Source organism: Bactrocera oleae, chromosome 2 (genome assembly GCF_042242935.1).
Source record: "Bactrocera oleae isolate idBacOlea1 chromosome 2, idBacOlea1, whole genome shotgun sequence".
Taxonomy (NCBI): Eukaryota; Metazoa; Arthropoda; class Insecta; order Diptera; family Tephritidae; genus Bactrocera; species Bactrocera oleae.
Window position 1 is genome coordinate 40354379 of NC_091536.1, and position 14192 is coordinate 40368570.

At 34.4% G+C, this 14192-nt stretch overlaps 3 long non-coding RNA genes across 3 annotated transcripts; 1 reads left to right on the forward strand and 2 right to left on the reverse strand.

Annotated features, from left to right (window-relative positions):
- Nucleotides 1-5868: 5868 nt before the first annotated feature.
- LOC138858874 (uncharacterized) lies at nucleotides 5869-7078 on the reverse strand. Its single transcript, XR_011397901.1, has 2 exons — nucleotides 6512-7078; nucleotides 5869-6447 (listed from the first exon to the last, which is right to left on the reverse strand). It is a non-coding gene; the product is annotated as an uncharacterized lncRNA (long non-coding RNA).
- A 1042-nt stretch (nucleotides 7079-8120) lies between these two features.
- On the forward strand, nucleotides 8121-8746 carry LOC138858875 (uncharacterized). Its single transcript, XR_011397902.1, has 2 exons — nucleotides 8121-8387; nucleotides 8444-8746. It is a non-coding gene; the product is annotated as an uncharacterized lncRNA (long non-coding RNA).
- A 4305-nt stretch (nucleotides 8747-13051) lies between these two features.
- Nucleotides 13052-13986, reverse strand: LOC138858876 (uncharacterized). Its single transcript, XR_011397903.1, has 2 exons — nucleotides 13420-13986; nucleotides 13052-13355 (listed from the first exon to the last, which is right to left on the reverse strand). It is a non-coding gene; the product is annotated as an uncharacterized lncRNA (long non-coding RNA).
- Nucleotides 13987-14192: the final 206 nt, after the last annotated feature.

Genomic DNA, 14192 nt, shown 5'->3' on the forward strand with positions numbered 1-14192 from the left:
GAAGCGCGGCCGAAGGCCGCCAACCAAGATGACGTTCTGCCCGAAAAAACCTTGGTACACCACGGTGTTTGATTGACCAGGGTTATTTTTTTGAAGCGCGCCCTAAAGGCGTCAACGCAAAAAGAAGTTCTACATGAAAAAGTAACATTGTCATAGTGGGTATAACATAATCCTTAACATCAATGTTCTCTAATCTTTTATTTTTCTAGGTTTTTGATTCCTGTATTTGGGATATTATCTGTTTTCATTTCTTTCAGTTCATTTACCAAAAATGTCGATAAGGTAACACTGGTTATTTTAACTTTAAACGTAATTATCTCAAAAACTATAAAATTCCCGCGGCTATATCTATATACCTTCTTAATCTGGAGGATCTCCTCCATCCGCCCATACCCAAAGTTTTCCCAAAATTTTAGTACTTTCAAAATTCCGGTGAATTTTTTACAATGGTTTCTAGAATTTTTTTGATCCAACGCTTTCTTTGAGAAATGAACACCGTCAAAAAAGTAATACAAATATACATTGTGATTTTGAAATGATAAACAACATATTATGGAATCCATAGCATTGTGGTTAAAAGAACCTATTAGGGATGTAATATAGTAAAGGAACATTTGTACTTCAATCGCAAATTGCAGCACAGTGTAAATGCCATGGTTGTAAGTAGTTTAATGAAACTCTAATGCAAATGTGTGAGTTGATATATGTAAGACCAAATGATAAAACTATAGCAGATGTGTGTCCATAAAATGGTTGTAAGAGCCTTTGATGCTTATTTTCGAGGTGCATCCACGATTCACATGTGTCGAATGAGTCACTTGAGAGACGCAATCTGAAGCATCGCTTTGTTTATTATTATTTATTTATACCAATTTCTTAATGGTTTATTTTTTTATTGATATTTAAAAGGACTCGGGATATTCCCTGGATGTCTGGTTGTTAACATATAGAAGCGCGAATGTTGACTCTGGATAAGAAAAAATGAACGATAAACATTCTCAAGAGAGATCATTATACAAGAGTTACATTATACAATAGAGTTACATTATACACCGGAAAACGTCACAAGAATTATGAACGTATGTTGCGCTCTGCACAATATTTGCATTCTTTATAATGTCGAACAACCCCGATGGCGCAATATGAATATGAAGAATCATACCCTTCGACTCCATCTACGTCCGCTGACATCGCTACAAACTTGTTTTATTTGCACGAAATATGAGAAAAGACATAAAAAGTAGTTCAACGTTAAGTTTGAAATTACATTTTATTTCAAAAATCTACTAAACACATCTGCTGTAGATTTTCTCTCTAGATCTCACCATAAACTGAACCATTATCTCAAACTGCGCCAATTTGCTGTTTGTAGCCTTTTTTTGCATTCCCTGTTTGAAAAAGTTACTTCTTTGTTATTTTTGCTTCAAAATAGTTTAATGAATTTGTGCCACTTACATTTTTGTTTGCTATCCGACTGTTATGCAGCTAACGAATAAAACTTTCTTCTTTCGAAAGCTTTTGACATTTTATTTGGCAGTATAGAGTGCAAATTTTCGAAAACGGAATAGAGGGAAAAATAGAAATTCGAAAATAGCTAAACAGAGTACGAATTCTATCATAATATTGTTAAAATCTCAATAGAGAGTAGGCGCTCTGAATTCCGATAGATAGAAATAGAATAGAACATTTATTTTCAGTTTTTTGTATTCTAGACCTTAAATGAACAAAATAAATATGTTTATATAACATATTAATACTACGTTTACAAATTTAAAAATTAAAACTAACCTTGTTTCTATGTCAGACATTTTGAATTAAATTGAATATCAGCAGTTCGTTATTAAGCGAAAATATGAAAAAAGCTAAGTACGTTTTCATTATATGGAAAACCTTTTTTCTATCTATATCTAAAAAAATAAAAATAAAAAAATATCTTCCCGAAATTCGGCACGGATTATTGTTCAAGGCAGTGGTTCCCAATCATAATAAATAAACACTTTCTTAATAAATACAAGACTCGCGATACTTTTTTCATAAACTTCGTATATAAAATTTGGATTCACCTAGATAGAAAGTAACGGAGAAAGAAAACACAGTGCGTTATATCCAAATTTTTTGTTGTTGTAACGATTATCCCCACCCTGTTTGTAGGAAAGCAATAAGTTAACTGTCATCGAGGTCACTGAATGGTAGATGGGGGTTAAGTGAGTAGGTTTCATTGGGCATGCAAGGATGTGATTAGTGCTATGCGGGGACTCGTAGCATGCAAGACATAAGTTTTATATGTTAAGATCTAGTCTATATAAGTAGGAATTTAACCTGCTACTCTCTGGTTTCACGCGGCAACTCGAGCTCTTGTTCTGTAATGGGTGGTGTTTAGACTCCAAGTAAGCTATTCACTGGGAGGGAGTCAATGAACGTGTTAATAGCACCACTGTTACAAGCGTTCAACGTCTGTCGGATGTTGGTCGCATCCGAAACTTGGTCGGTATATAGTACTTGTTCGTCGACGTGCTTGAGAAATATTCTCCTGATGTTCCTAAAAAGCTGCTCCACTCCGAGCTCCAGTCTGTACTCCTTCGTCCAGTTGATAAACAGGAAGACTGTGGATATAGTAGATTAAAGTTTTAGGCTCCTAGCAGTGAAGAAGCGAGAAAGTATATAGCCGTTCACTTTTGAACATATGAGGTAATAGAGACTCCTTCTGGTGGTTGTGAGAGTTTCGGGAGGTCTCTAATGTCTTACCTACAGAAGAAAGGAGAGTTCTCGGACGATAAAACTCCCCTAGGTTGGCAGACTTTCCAGGTTTCAGTAGTGCGACCACCCTTCCGACTTTTCACACATCGGGTAGAGACAAACTGCGGACCTTGGTGAGATAATTTATTCCCGTCGAGCCTAAGTGTTTTACAGCATATTTATTCCATCTGAAAGCAAGTGGTGAACAGTCTTTTGGCATTTTGCGCAACCGTCTTGAATTAAAAATCCAAATGTCGTAATTTTTTGTTTTGCAGTTTGATGGACCGACCGACAATTCGAATTGTTGCAACTACTTGTATTTGTTCGCTTTATACAACGAACTACATATTAACCGAAGAATTTTGAGTAGCATAATGATATGTGGGATAAACTCGCTGCCCTCTGTACTGATGGTGTTCCACCAATGTTGGGATGGCGTTCCAGGCTGGCGACGTTAGTAAAATAGAAAAGTCCTAATATAATAACAACACTACACTGCACATAGCCATAAAAGATGTAAATGTTATCAAAAGCTGCGCCTCAAATACACGCTTTTTTTAAACTGTGCAATGAAATGGCCTTTGTTGAGAAGATTGTATGAATATGAGAGTAGGGGTTGAGATTTTTCTGGTTGAATGAATGAATGATTCCTTGAAATAGTTTACTATTCTGGGATATCAGATGAATTTGGCTTATATTGTGGATATTTTTACACACTTATATAAATTGAATATGCAACTGAATAGTTCCGGAAATAAACAATTAGAAAAAAACGCAAATATATTCATTCAAACTTCGCGCTTTTATTTACAAACTACAGTAGTGGTTACGTAAAATTCAAGAAAATATAACACAAAACGTGTGATGCTGGCAAAAACAATATACAAGAACACAAAAAGACTGACTTTACAAATGTTGATTGATAAATTCAATCATTACTTCCCGGGGTCTACCGAAGAAGCTAAAATTGGCCAAAACCTGATTCTTAACCCCTTTAGCACGGACGCTCGTATTGTTACTGAAGAAATACTGGAAGAACTGATTGATTTACAAAAAGACAGAAACTGCAAGGTTGCTTTATCGAATTCACTTAAGACGTTTAGGTGTAAGAAACAAAATTCTTAAACTAAACTTCGAGAAATCGCTATTTTACAGCTTTCTCCACTACTAATTTATGCGAGCAAGGATTTTCTGCAAACCTATTGTTCTACTGTGGATACTCAGCTGATACTTTTTATATATGCGGAACCATCATTTAAGCAGTGAAGTCTAAAAATGAATTTTGGCTGGAAAAGGCATTCAAAGTAATATATTATAATACGCATTAGTACATGTACTTAAAACACAATTAATAATATTAATTAATTATAAACTAAAATAAGTAGCGATTTGCTTAACTTTCCATTATAAATTTTGCTGATGCCGATTTTGTCAGTTCTGTGTTAATGAAATGTCAAATTTTGAACTATTCTAACGATGGAGAAAATTCAGTCTTTATATGAAATGTTTTTTTATTTGAGAAGATATTTTCCCAAAATTTGGCATGGATTATTGTCCTAGGCAAAATTACAATCTCCGAAGAAATAGTATATAGTTGTCATAGAAACTGACCGATTAAAATCAAGTTTTTGTATGGAATCTTTTGTATATATGAAGGGTATTATAGCTTCGGGCTTTGTTTTTTCTTGTTTAATTAGGGGTGGTGGAATCCAAGATAGGTTTGGTTGTCAGAATTGCAAACCAATTCTGATTTTCAATGGTGTCACAGAATCTAATTGTATTTTTTATTATTATATAAATTTTTTATATTTGTTTCATTTTTCTACTATAAAATTTTTTTTTTCTGTGATGATGTTAAAATTTAATGAACTTTTAATTATTTAAAATCATTGGGTTTTTAAATCCATTCGCAAAAAGGTAACATACGGTAATTTTTTTCGCTTGATAATTTAAATTCGTCTACAACATTTTCATGTGTAAATTCCTTTCGTTTTTAGTACCAAACCATTATCCGCTTCTTCTTCTTTTTCTATTTAGTTGTTATTTTCAATAAAACAGCAAATAAAAAAATCGTCTTCCGATGTCGACATGACAACCGAATGCTGTAAGTGCAAATATAAAATGATGATCGACGTGATTTATTTAATCATTTGCGGGCAAGATACGAATGAACTTCACTCACACATATGCAATGCTTGACACAATAATTTGATCGTTTCCAAAGGCCTTGACACCCAAAACCAACAAAATTTCTGTTTCGAACGCCAAACAAATAATACCTGAACTCATGGCATCTACTACATCTTTTATCGGTTTCAACTCTGACTCCGACAACTATAAGATTCTACAACACCCCTCAGTATTAGCTTATATATTTATCTTAACAGATAACTATGACTACCTAGCAAAGTTTCTGCTGGAAAAGCGTTTCTTAACCCAAAAAAAAAAAGCAGAAACTAGCAGAAGAGCGTAAAAAGCTGAAAGAGCTGCTAGCAGAAATTAGCTATTGCCATATGAAGAAGGATTTTGTTTATTTTCATTGTTTTGAATTGTAAGAATAAAAATTCTATTGAATAATTTTCAAGGGTTGATATGAAGTGATTGCGAAAAAACACATTTTGATGTTTTCTTACTAGTTTTTGCTAGTTTTCCGTTTCTTTACTTTTTCGTTGTTTTGCTCTTTGTGAGAGGAACTTCTTCCTGATAGCTAACATTTTATTTTTTTATTCATTTGAAAGCTTTCATTTATTTGTATGCTGGAATACAAACGAAAACGAAAATGGGGTAGGCTTTAGTATAGCATCTCCCGAATTCCGGGAAAAAATGGGGATGGGCGGATAGAGGAACAGAAATAAAAAAAGAGAAAGATTTTGCAGCAAATACAGAATCCCTAATCGTGTGATGGTCTTTGTAAAATCTTTCCGTCTTTTCCTTCTCTTCATAAATCCCGTTGTATCAACCAGGGTAATATTTGCGAAGCGCGGACGAAGGTCGCCAATGCAGAATGTAATAGGACGCGAAAGAACTCTGAACACCCCTGTGTTAAATGGGCCAAAGTAATTTTTTTTAAAGGCTACAGAAGGGCGCTAATGCAAAAAGTAGTTCGAGGCGAAAGAACTATAAACATCCCTGTGTTGGACCTCCCATCGACTAATAATGTCATGGAGGGTATAACTCTCTTTATTACAATTACTTTTTTTCAACAATTTGCTTCCTGTATTTGCAGTTTAATTTTTTCCATTTTATTTATTTTAGTTCATTTGCAAAATATGAGTATGGTAACACTTATTATTTGTTTGCATGCAACCGTGTAAATAAGTGGAACTTAAGACAATTTTTTATTATGATTTAAAACTTTTTGTGCACTATTTATGATTAAATAAATGAGTAAGAACTATTTAGTGATGTGTTAGTGGATATAATATTGAATCATCAGCCCCTTTTCCGTTGTCGTTTTAATTGTCGTTTCCAAGTTGTTGTCGTCGCTTTGTTCCTATCGTAACGCCTAAAAAAAAAGCTATCGGAAATTATAATTAAAATTAAGCAAGTATAATATTCCCAAAAGTGGCATTGGTATTAAAAAAAAATATTTGAACAATTTTGTGAATTTAAGTACATAATAATAATATTAACTCCTCCTCCTGTGGCTCTAGCTTCGGATTTGTTGTGTACCATTTTTTTCTTTGTTTCGAACTTGGAGTCCTTCCATTCCTTAAATATATACATACATACATTAATGTTAAGCACCTTCATAGATACACAAATGCAATTTTACAAATTTTATATTGTTTATGCCAACCGTCTCCGTCGCGACATGGAGGAGCATTAAGTTTTTTCAAAACATCCCTCCAAAAAATATCGATATTAAATAGTTTTATCCCTCGCCTTAAGTCTTTGTCATACAGAGGAATTTTTCCAGTATTTAGATTATCAGTAATTAATGCATTTATTTTCCGATAGGTTACTTTTGTTCTAGCCTCGGGAAAAAAGTAACTATTTCTCCTTTTTCACTACACAAATGCTACCTACATTTTACTTTCCTAACTCTTTTGGATTGGTTAGTTATTCATCTTTTACTGATTATGGTTTGTTTGTGTATTGCTATGGTTAACTATAAGTTACAGAAAACAAAAAGAAGGATATTTGCGTGGTTAGCCATTGGCTACAGAAAACTGGTTGAACCTCGTTAGCTTCTATGTGTTATTTGTTTGGTTATTCATGGGTTACCACTGCCTAACGGCTACCTTTTTCCTTACCGGTTACCTTTTTCCTTATAAATAAAATAAATTAAATTCTCGCTTCATTTCTATATATTTATTTTTTATTTATTTATAATTTTAGATATTATGGTTCTATTTTTCGATTATATTTTTATAAACTTATAGTAATTATTTTAGTTTAGCTTTTCATTATTAGCATTTATACATACATGTATATATGTATATACATTACAAACTAAATTTTCTTACAATAATTTTAAAATTTTCTAGTAATTAGTTTATATTAGATTTCAAATACTAACATTTTTATGTATATACAATCATTTTTTCGTTAACATTTACATATTTACTACATTATTACTATTTTTTTGTTAGAAACCTTATATATGGTTTATAGATAGTTAATAATGTTTGTTGAACTTTTATAGTTCACAATAATAGTTACATTCGCACATTACGTACATACATGTGTGACCATTAAACTATACTATTTTAAATTGATAAATTTAATAATTTTTACTAATAAGTAACATACATTTGATAATTTAAAAACTAAAATGGTTATATTGAGTTCGGGAACTTTCTATCAATATTTGCAAATATCTTAAATGGATTTAAAAAAAGTGTAGTTATTTTGTTTTTTGTATTTGTTAAACTAAAGTATCGACATTATACTTTTAAAATAAATACATGCGAGTTTGTACACAACTCATATAAAAAGTTGAGAACTACAATGTTTAAAATGGTACTTAACGTAGATATGTTATGTACGGTGGTTTCCTTGGCTACATGTTAAGAAACATCAAAAGTTGTACTGAAATTTTAACATTTATTACTTCCCGAAACAGTTTGTTTCGTTACCTTAACATTGTTTTGGTAACCAAACTAATGATCCTACAAGACGGAGGTAACCAATTCACTACTACACTTGTAAAGTTTCTGGTCTTACTCCACTATATAACCACATTTAACTTTTTGTTGTTAATGCTCTGAACACAAAGGCGACGGCACGACACGACTGAACCGAATTTTCTGGTCGGGAAATGTCATCTTGAAGCTAGCTGCCTTAACATTTTGAAGACGGCAGCGATATATCAAACAGCCAATTTACATAATTTCGTTGTTGCCGTTTTTGTGTATCAACTAGTTGAGTGAAAAGTGTGCGCGAAATTAAAGACTATAAGTTTGAGGGATGTAATATATTTCCTAATTACTTTTTGTTTTGACTTTTAACGCTACCATTATTAATTGAGGTTTTATGTACCTGTGTATTACAAAGCGTTTTTATTGTTTTCTTTTTTATGTTTTTAGTTTGAACAATAGTGATAAACAAAGAAATGGCGATTACTTCCCTACGCGTTTAAACGTTTAAAAGGATGGCATTAACTTTGTTTTAATCAAGAATTATGTGACCCTGATGACTATATCCAAGTACAGGAAGAAAATTAATCAAATAAAAAATTATTAATATATATATATATATATAGATGGGTCACCAGAACCGCGAAGGCATTCACTGATGATGTGATCAAAGAGTTGAAAGAGAATAATTGTCCGAACTGGAATTCAAGTGGGATACATTGTGGGGCGATCGTGAAGCGTTGTGTGAGGTATTTCCCAATGGTGATTCGAGGTAGGTTGACTTATTTTGTGCTTTCAGGGGGGAAAGAGCTACATTGACTTGTCTCCTTGGTAGTATTGCCTTGCAGGGATGTGTCATCGGGGTAATTTATATATTTCAAATGTTATACGAGGTATGTTTTGAGGAGTACTAAGTAAGTCTAAGTTATCCCCCTCGGATATAATACACTTGTGCTAACGCTTTTTCCAATCCTCGAAGCACTTCTGAAATGCGCTTTTCGGTATGGCCATCAGCTCTTTCTTCGATTCAGGCTTGATCTCATCAATTGTGTCAAAACGCTTTCCTTTCATTAGTTTATTCAGTTTTGCGTATAGGAAAAAGTCGCAGCGAGCCAAATCTGGTGAATACGGTGGTTGAGGTGGTTTGTGGTTTGTTTGTAGCCAAAAAATCACGAATAAGCATTGATGTGTGAGCTGGTGCATTATCGTGACGATGACAAACTTCCCTGCCACACGTTTCATTCCCAAAACATTCGATAAAATTGAATGGCATGAGCCGATTGATATGCCAACATCCTGCAACTTCCCTAGTATTTATTCGACGATTTTCAAGAAAATTTTTTTTCACTGTTTCGATGTGTTCTTCGTTTGTTGACGTGGTCGCACCTCCAGGACGCTCAATGTCATCAACATTTCTCGGCCTTCTGTAAAGTGTTTGTACCCGTTATAAACACTTTTTTGAGACAAAGTGGACTCACCGAATACCAAAATCAACATTTCAAGTGCCTTGGAGCACTTTATTCCATTTGCAACATACATACATATTCTTTGATCCATTTCTTTCAAAAGTCAAAAATCGAAGAGCACACAACAAAAACAAACTACTAATCGAAATTGGCTCCTAATGCAAAGACATGATTAACATATGTGTCCTATTATAACAAAAAAAAAATATTGCTAATCAAAAATCAAACTTCACCTTTTCCTTTGAACACACCTCGTACATAGTTGAGGCCATATATCGACATTATAATAATATACTTATATATAATAACATTAGTATGAATAAATTAATCATAACTGGCCAATATTGTATATATCTATGTTCAATATGTATATATACATTATTTATTGGAATTTTTATTAAAAAATTATTTTTTCTGGTTCATTTTTGCACAAAATTGGAAGTGGAACATTTCTTCATATTAACCTAAAACCTTTGGTTTGGAAAATGTCATCAGCTGAGAATTTAGCATTTTGCTGTATAAATTTTTAATTCCTTTTTATTTATTTAAGATATTGTAAAACTTTAATTGACAGTTCTCAGCTGGACTTCAATATCACATGTATACATGTGTAATTCCAAATATTTGAAATCTAATCTAAAATATTAATAAAAATTGTTTAAAAGTATTTCAAGAAAGAAGATTTAGTTTGTAATATATACACATATATTTATATATATAGTAATGCTAATAACTTAAAGCTATACTAAAATAATTACTAAAATTTTATAAAAATTAAAAGGAAAAACAGAACCATAAAATATAAACATGTAAATAAAAAATAATTAAATAAATGAAAAATTAAATAAATAAAAATGAATCAAGAATTTAATTTATTTTATTTATAAGGAAAAATGTAACCGTTATGCAGTGGTAACCAATAAATAACCCACAGAAGCTGACGAGGTAACCGATCCACCAGTTTTCCAATGGCTAACCAAACAAATAACATATGAACCAATTTTCTGTAACTTATAGGTAACCATAGCAATAACCAAACAAACTAACGACAATTCCCACAACAGCCGGTTCTACGTTACCGGAATTGACCCGGATTTTATCAGGCCAAGGGTTGTTACCTCGGCGATCTAATCCCGTTTGGATCGGTGAGTCTTACTTTAAAATTGTCTTCCCTGGAGCAACTCCTAGCAGCAGTGTTGCTCCGCATCCTCCTGACCCGAGCTTGCATTGAGCCCAATCCGGGCCCTGAGGAATTTTTCTGCTGCGTTTTGGCAAGAGGCCTCATCCAAACTCCACCTTGGTTAGATGCAAAACATGCAATGGATTGGGCCACCCACAGGCCCCATGCTGCCAACACACGAGTGCAACACCAGTCTCAACGGCCGTGTAAACTGCACCATGTCCACGCACAGAGTCGCTACTCCCGTCGAGTTGCCAATAAAGAACTTCTACGTTCCTTAGGAGCTCAAACAGGCAGTATGAATCTCAATCTGACCAGGCAACACAACAGTGCGACAATCGCCCCTGCGGGTTCTACAGTTTCAACACCTACCATCTACTCGCCACTCCCTCACCCCTTCACACCCGCGACAAACTCGACTACTACAATTTATTTACAGCGGACTCTAGAGTAAGATCGAGGAGTTAGTTGCATTCATTACTTCGTAGTAAAAACCGTTTGGTACTTGGCGAACGCGCATCACAATCTTCGGCACTCCTGCCTGTCAAACGATCGGATGGAGCTGGCGAAACAAATAGACGATTCGACATTCTGCATAATGAATGACGAAGCCCCTACAAGAATTATGGGCACCTGTAATAGCTCGTCCGACATTACCATCTTTAGCGGGGTCTGATAAATAGCATAACTTGGCGACCTATGCTAACCCTCTCATCAGACCATCTGCCCATATTTATCTCGATCAAGAAACCTTCCGACTTTATTTCTATGGACAACCCCACGTTTGGTGACTTTAACAAAGCTAATAGGGTCGGCTTCACAGAATTTACCGAGAGCACCTTCGCCGCACTACCTACAGACGTCATCGTAAGCGATCGTAAATTCCGCAAGGTGATCGCTGCTGCTACTCTGTCCTAATTAGCCAGCCGAAGCAGCTGTTTTAGGTAACGAGCACGATACTCTACGCTCTGTCGATCACTGCGATCCCCGAATCCATTCGGAAATTCGGCACATGGTAAAATAACATAAGCCGAAAAAATGGATAGAGCATTTGAAGTCTTGTAACCTCTTCACCGCTGTAAGTAAGCTTTGGACCACTGTCAAGGCCTTGTCAAATCCAAAGAGGCATGACGACTGGGTTGAAATCCAATTCGATGGTCATGCCTCTTTGGAGTCGAAAAAGTGCGCGAGCTACTTTATATGGCAATTCTCATTGCAACCTTCGACAGACAAAACCAATCGATGTGTCACCCGACGCAAACTGCCAATACACCGTGCGCCACTCACTTTCCCCGATGAGGAAGTTCGGAGTGTCATCAATAAAGCAAAATTATCCAAACCCTTTAGCCCTTGATGAAATTAACATACTGATACTAAAGCATCTAGGCTTGACGAAACTAAGCTTCCTAACCAAGGTCATCAACCTGTCGCTGACCACTCTTCAAATACCCGATGTGTGGAAAGTCGGAAGAATGGACCCACTACTGAAACCTGGGAAACCCACCAACAAAGGGGAGTTTTATCGCCTTATAACTCTCCTTTCCCTAGTAGTGAAGACATTGGAGGCCTTTGTACTCTCGACATTCACTTACCACCTGGGCCCAGCAGACCACCGAAAAGTGCACAGCACCACCATAGCCTTAGCGTCATAAACGCCCAGATAGTTCTAGAGTTCGGTCGACAATCAACCGTACTGTTTCGAGGTCAAACATCTAAACTAAGAAGAACTAAACGGAGGGTTCAACAGGGTGGTCTCCTCTCCCCGTTACTGTTTATTTTCTACATATCGAAACTCCCCCAACCACCAGAGAGATGATTGTACGATATTCACGTCGGGCAATGGAATCGATGGCATGTGCTCAAAAGTAAACGGCTATCTCTCCGACCTTTCTCGCTTCTTTTCTGCAATGAGCTTAACACTCTCATTTATTTGTATGCTGGAATACAAACGAGAACGAAAATGGGGTAGGCTTTAGTATAGCATATCCCGAGTTCCGGGAAAAAATGGGTATGGGCGGATAGAGGAACAGAAATAAAAAAAGAGAAAGATTTTGCGGCAAATACAGAATCCGTAATCGTGTGATGGTCTTTGTAAAATCTTCCCGTCTTTTCCTTCTCTTGATAAATCCCGTTGTATCAACCAGGGTAATATTTGCGAAGCGCGGACGAAGGTCGCCAATGCAGAATGTAATAGGACGCGAAAGAACTCTGAACACCCCTGTGTTAAATGGGCCAAAGTAATTTTTTTTAAAGGCTACAGAAGGGCGCTAATGCAAAAAGTAGTTCGAGGCGAAAGAACTATAAACATCCCTGTGTTGGACCTCCCATCGACTAATAATGTCATGGAGGGTATAACTCTCTTTATTACAATTACTTTTTTTCAACAATTTGCTTCCTGTATTTGCAGTTTAATTTTTTCCATTTTATTTATTTTAGTTCATTTGCAAAATATGAGTATGGTAACACTTATTATTTGTTTGCATGCAACCGTGTAAATAAGTGGAACTTAAGACATTTTTTTATTATGATTTAAAACTTTTTGTGCACTATTTATGATTAAATAAATGAGTAAGAACTATTTAGTGATGTGTTAGTGGATATAATATTGAATCATCAGCCCTTTTTCCGTTGTCGTTTTAATTGTCGTTTCCAAGTTGTTGTCGTCGCTTTGTTCCTATCGTAACGCCTAAAAAAAAAGCTATCGGAAATTATAATTAAAATTAAGCAAGTATAATATTCCCAAAAGTGGCATTGGTATTAAAAAAAAATATTTGAACAATTTTGTGAATTTAAGTACATAATAATAATATTAACTCCTCCTCCTGTGGCTCTAGCTTCGGATTTGTTGTGTACCATTTTTTTCTTTGTTTCGAACTTGGAGTCCTTCCATTCCTTAAATATATACATACATACATTAATGTTAAGCACCTTCATAGATACACAAATGCAATTTTACAAATTTTATATTGTTTATGCCAACCGTCTCCGTCGCGACATGGAGGAGCATTAAGTTTTTTCAAAACATCCCTCCAAAAAATATCGATATTAAATAGTTTTATCCCTCGCCTTAAGTCTTTGTCATACAGAGGAATTTTTCCAGTATTTAGATTATCAGTAATTAATGCATTTATTTTCCGATAGGTTACTTTTGTTCTAGCCTCGGGAAAAAAGTAACTATTTCTCCTTTTTCACTACACAAATGCTACCTACATTTTACTTTCCTAACTCTTTTGGATTGGTTAGTTATTCATCTTTTACTGATTATGGTTTGTTTGTGTATTGCTATGGTTAACTATAAGTTACAGAAAACAAAAAGAAGGATATTTGCGTGGTTAGCCATTGGCTACAGAAAACTGGTTGAACCTCGTTAGCTTCTATGTGTTATTTGTTTGGTTATTCATGGGTTACCACTGCCTAACGGCTACCTTTTTCCTTACCGGTTACCTTTTTCCTTATAAATAAAATAAATTAAATTCTCGCTTCATTTCTATATATTTATTTTTTATTTATTTATAATTTTAGATATTATGGTTCTATTTTTCGATTATATTTTTATAAACTTATAGTAATTATTTTAGTTTAGCTTTTCATTATTAGCATTTATACATACATGTATATATGTATATACATTACAAACTAAATTTTCTTACAATAATTTTAAAATTTTCTAGTAATTAGTTTATATTAGATTTCAAATACTAACATTTTTATGTATATACAATCATTTTT